Source organism: Salmo salar, chromosome 06 (genome assembly GCF_965601325.2).
Source record: "Salmo salar chromosome 06, fSalSal1, whole genome shotgun sequence".
In the NCBI taxonomy this organism is placed as follows: Eukaryota; Metazoa; Chordata; class Actinopteri; order Salmoniformes; family Salmonidae; genus Salmo; species Salmo salar.
The window spans coordinates 42173014-42179089 of record NC_138296.1 but is presented as its reverse complement, the minus strand read 5'-3'; positions in this window follow the sequence as shown (position 1 = coordinate 42179089).

Below are 6076 nucleotides of genomic sequence, written 5' to 3'. Positions count from 1 at the left end.
AAAATATTTAAGTGTCTTTGAATGGGGTATGGTAGTAGGTGCCAGGCACCGGTTTGAGTGTGTCAAGAACTGCAACACTGCTGGGTTTTTCATAATCAACAGTTTCCGGTGTGTATCAAGAATTGTCCACCACCGAAAGGACATCAAGCTAACTTGACACAACTGTAGGAAGCATTGTCAAAATGGGCCAGCATCCCTGTGGAATGCTTTCAACACTTTGTAGAGTCCATGCCCCGACAAATTGAGGCTGTTTTGAGTGCAAAAGGGGGTGCAACTTAATATTAAGAAGATGTTCCTAATATTTTGTACACTCAGTGAATACAGTATAATACAATAAAATGATAATGAATTTGTAATATGTAAATAAAATGTAAATATTGATCCAACAACACAGCATCTCTTTTCTCTCTAGGCTAGGGTATATTTATACGAAACAAATACAAGGCCAAAAATAAAGACATGTGTACACTCTATAAAGCCTAGTTTTTATTTAATTGTATGACTGGCCCTTTATGACACTGCCGAAGGCACTCTGTGCCAAAACAGTGGTTCAGTTATGTAATAGACAGAACATCTAGGAATATTATAGATTGTGTTACTTTCTTAACATTTTTCTAAGTTGATGATCTGTTATTGTGTACCTCATTAACATTTGTTGAGTGTTCGTCTTCAGCTTCTACATAATAAATACAGAGCCAACATCACTTTGAATTGACACTGCTTTACTGCTCATTATTGACATGTCATTTTCCCGCTAATCTTCTTTGCCTTCTTTTGCCGAAGGTGGTTTAGTGGGTTAACTTGGGCGGTTTCAAGGGGCATTCTGTAACAAATATTGTCACAGGCGTCATAATGAGTAGACCAAGGTGCAGCGTGGAATATGTTCATCTTGTAGTTTTAAAGAAGAATGAACACTTACAAATTAAACCAAAAAATGACAGCAGACAGTTCCGTCAGGTACTTTACAACTAAACGGAAAATAACTACCCACAAAACACAAAGGAAAAACAGGCTGCCTAAGTATGGCTTCCAATCAGAGACAACGATAGACACCTGCCTCTGATTGGAAACCATACCCGGCCAAAACATAGAAAACAAAACATAGAATGCCCACCCACCTATCACACCCTGGCCTAGCTAAACAGAGAAAACACAGCTCTCCTAGGTCAGAGCGTGACAAATATACTGGGAACTTATAAGTAAATAGAAAACTATGTCAATCCAAGGTAATGTGTAGGTAATGTGTACAGTACACTAAGTTCCAGTAGGTACTTGAAATGAAAACAATGTGATTGTGAATGACAATTATAGGAATAAACTTGAACAAACTGGATCAAGAAACACAATCAAACAATGCTTTATCCTTGGTGAGAGAAAACAATGCATTGCAAGACCCTATTTGTAAGAGGGTTGTTAAGTAAGTGATTACAGATTATCAAGTTCTTGTACTTTATAAAACTATGAACAATACCATGCAGGTTGTGAACGTCACACAAGAATGTGACACTAAAACTCAAGTTACAGTACCAGAGAACATGATTTAGGACCCATGGAGCTTGAATAGGACATATGCACTAAGACCCTTATTGGGATGAACGATTACACTATTTTACAGTAATATGTTTATCGCAAAACGATTTAGACTAGATAGTCATTAATGTCACCACTTTGGTTACACAATATCGTGCCTCAAACATCTTCCAATGTTCTAACTGTTGGAATTTCAAGTTATGCGCAACACATCAGTCTAGGGACCTAGACATTAGTAAAAGTGTATTCTGTCAAGGTGGCAGTTCCAAAAGCTAGAAGGATATTCATTAAAAAGGTTGACATAGATTTAAATGGTTGACAACATTCACAAAATACAATAGGCTACTGCTGTATGTTTGTTGGTTGAGAAGGATTACGTCCTTAGACAAAAGTGGGTTAGGTTAGGTAAGGTGTCTCTGATGAAGCTATCAGAAAATGTGCATCTAGGAGGAGAGGTCATGCTACTTGGTGTAGGTCTAGGACATTGTGATAATCTCATAACAATCTTCATGAGAAATGCAAGACTGTCTCACTGATAGTCAAGGTTATGCGTAAAACATTTTTGTTGTTGTTATGCATTACAGTCTCCTTAGAAATGATTATTAAACACAAAAAAAACATTTACTTATTGTAATGAGACTGGTGAACGTGATGATTAAGTAAAAATCTGAATTAACCACTACCATGCAAGTTTGTTTAAAAAAACAACACATTTTCAATCATTTCTAGGTTGAGTAGTTCATTGGGAAATGTATATAATTGAAATGCATTGAAAGCCCAGGCTGTAAGCCACTGAACATGTGACAACTGGGTAAGAAGGGTGGATACTTTCTATGACACTATAACTATCATTGAGTATGTGCAGTCTCCATAACAAAATGTGCAATGGTAAAACACCTCATGCTGAAACATAGTTACATACAAAATAGACATTGGGCTGGCTGGTTTCCATTTATCATGTGAAAGTATGTGGTCTGAGAAGAGTGTTGTAAAATAAACACTTGAGCATTCAATTTGGTATATAATAGTGCCTTTCAAACTAGTCAAGCCAGATGTAGCTACAGTAGTCGATCATATCATCAAATCAAATCTTCATTCTTTTTGGTTAAGAAAAGGAAACAAGGGTGTGTCCTGTCAGGTAACGAGATGGAAAGAATGTTTCATGAGGTCACTTCCTGACCCGACCGTGTCCTTAAACAACATTCTTCTTTAGGGTGGAAACCAGTGACAAACAAAAACCTGTTATAAAAGACGTTGCATCTAATGTTAAACTTTTAAATATTTTATGTCTAGATGTTACCCAGGCCACTGCTCTACTGTCTCATATTAACTTGAACAAGCGTATCTTTGTGGTGAAAGTCTTACAATAAACTTTTTGAAATACTGATTAGATCACCTTTCAGTGTGCATGATCTCTATAGGACATGGCATAAGAAATGCCCCTAGCCAATGGCATCCCACTTAGACCATTTTTAAACTAAGAATTACAAAACATCATAAATGTAAACAATTATCGTTTTTATTCCTTTACATTTCAAGCAGTGAAGCTCAATCAACATACTTTAAGTAGTAACCATAAATGAATAACACGAACAGAAGTACATTTCCTTTGTAAAAAAAAAAATATTGGTTTACCTGAGGAAAATCAACATGCTCAAAATTGTTGTAGCTTTTTCCTCATAACACATTAAAAAAAACCTGGTACAGAGTCTCTCACTTAGACAACATACGAGGTTTGTAACGTGGCATATTGGATGGTACTCTTTGGCCTGTAAAAAGAGGGAGACTATTGATAATGGATTATGGTACACACTAGTTAGGCAACCATTGACTGTCGAATACGTGCTGCTAACACTGCTGCCTGTAGTGGTTTGGGGCCATTTTTTAACTACACTGAACAAAAATATAAGCGCAACATGTAAAGTGTTGGTCATATGTTTCATGGGCTGAAATAAAAGATCTCCGAAATTTTCCATACACACAAAAAGCGTATTTCTCTCAAATTTTGTGCACGTATTTGTTTACATCCCTGTTAGTAAGCATTTCTCTCTTGACAAGATAATCAATCCACCTGACAGGTGTGGCACATCAAGAAGCTGTTTAAACAGCATGAACATTACACAAGTGCACCTTGTGCTGGGGACATTAAAAACCCACTGTAAAATGTGCAGTTTTGTTACACAATACAATGCCACACGTCTCACGTTTTGAGGGAGGATGGAATTGGCATGCTGACTGCAGAAATGTCCACCAGAGCTGTTGCCAGAGAATTGTATGTTCATTTCTCTACCATAAGACGCCTCCAACATTGTTTTAGAGAATTTTGCAGTACATCCAACCGGCCTCAGAACCGCAGACGACGTGTATGGTGTCGTGTTGGCGAGCGGTTTGCGGATGTCAATGTTGTGAACAGAGTGCCCCATGGTGACGGTGGGGTTATGGTACGGGCAGGCATACGCTACAGACAACAAACCAAATTGCATTCTATTGATGGCAATTTGAATGCACAGAGATACTGTGCCGAGATCTTGAGGCCCATAGTCATGCCTTTAAGACATCCAACAGATGCATATCTGTATTCCCCAGTCATGTGAAATCTATGAATTTATTTCAATTTCAATTTCAATTTATTTCAACCTGTAACTCAGTAAAATATTTGAAATTGTTGCATGTTGCGTTGATATATTTTTTCAGTATCATTTATTCACTACTGTATAGCTAATATAACAAAACATCATTGACCATGTTTCAGAGATTCTACATTACAATGTTTGGTAGTTTGAAAGAGCCATTAAACCAGGGTGTACGATGTCGCAAATATACTGACAAGAGAGGGCTGTTTGCGCAATCAGATTTAACCATTATTACAAAAATGTGTAAGACTACTGGACTGCATTTGTTGACCACTTAGGTGATTTTTTATATTAATAAGGTCTGAGGAGATACAACCAAGGATGAATAATAACCCATTGAGAGGCCAGCAAAATGTCACTAAAATTACAGAGTATACCAAAGGGTGATGATCTTTACTGGAAACTTGGAGCCACCTGGGTTAAAGGGTCAGGTCTTTCTCTAGCCATGTCGATGTCAATAAAAATTACTTTATATTCATAGACTGGAAACGGAAGTATTATTATAACAACTGTAACCATTGTAATATTATCATTATACGCATCATAATTGTATGTCGAGTACAATGTTTGAATTGACGGTTCTCTGACTACTCCAAGAGATGGTTGCAATATGATATATATTTTAATGCCAGACAACACTGATATGTTCTTATGAGCTGGTTGCTTAATTGACATTTAGTTCAATATCTGCTCAGTTGATGACCTTATTAGTGGCAAAGGTATAACCAGTTAATATCACTACAATGCCAGTCCCAAACAACCTATTTCAGTTATTTGCTTTTAAAGTGTCTGTACATTTTTTGCAGATTTGAAAAAAATAAATTTTTAGGCTTTGGACTTTGTATGCTTTTCAGTGTTTGTATACTTATTAAATACTTTAAATTAATAAAACAATGTATATGAATGTTGCAGTTACTAGTTCTTACCTGTATATAAATACATTAAGGCCTTTGCATTTCTGAAAAATTATACCCATGGCAGTTGATATTGCAATGAACAAGAAATGTAAAAGTATGACATTGTGGCCCTCTCCTGTAGGAACATCATAGTGCATCTAAACCAGGGATGGGCCCTCGGATCAAATGTATTTTTAATTTTTGATTCAGTGGATGTCTCAGTTACTGTTGCAAGCTAGAATAGTAGAATACACAAAGTACAATTTTAAAATTTGGTTGAGTATTAGCAGTTTTTCTCTTGTTATGTCAGTCACTGATAGTCACTCACATAGCCCATTTCAGCGAAACATCTTTGGATTGGTAAATTAGTCTAGCGGCCAGCTACAGTATCTAAACTTAGTAATCATGGTCGATTTACCGTCCGGGAGGCCCCCATTGATTTTGTTAGTCAGTCTTACTCAGATATCATTTTAAAAACATTTATCTCTGTCCACCCTATGGCAAATGTGTAGAATTACAGAACATTACAGCAAGTTTTCCTCTTTGCCCCAGGGCAAAATCTGTATAATTATATAAAATGTGTTATATAATTGCAAGATCTTCTCTCTGAAACATGACAAAATGTGTAGAATTACAGCAAACTTGCTTTAAAACAGCAACACTTTCTCTATACCCCATCGCAAAATGTGTAGAATTGTACTAAATAAACTCTAAAGCAAAATGACATATCCGCTGTCAAGAGGGAGGCTGCTAATGTGGTGATGGGGGGACTCATGAGCAACTGCGGCCCCTCATGAGTTCAGATTTTTTGTGGCCCCCATCAGTTGCCCATCCCTGATCTAAACGATGTGATTATACTAATTCCCTTTGCATGTGACAGAGGCTTCATGATAGCATGACACTGGATTGCAGTAATGCTCAATGTCTGGCCTGATGCTGAATAGAAACATGTTCTGAATCATTTGTGAGACTATTCCACACCATACCACAGCGCCCACCCTTCTTTTAAAATAATCA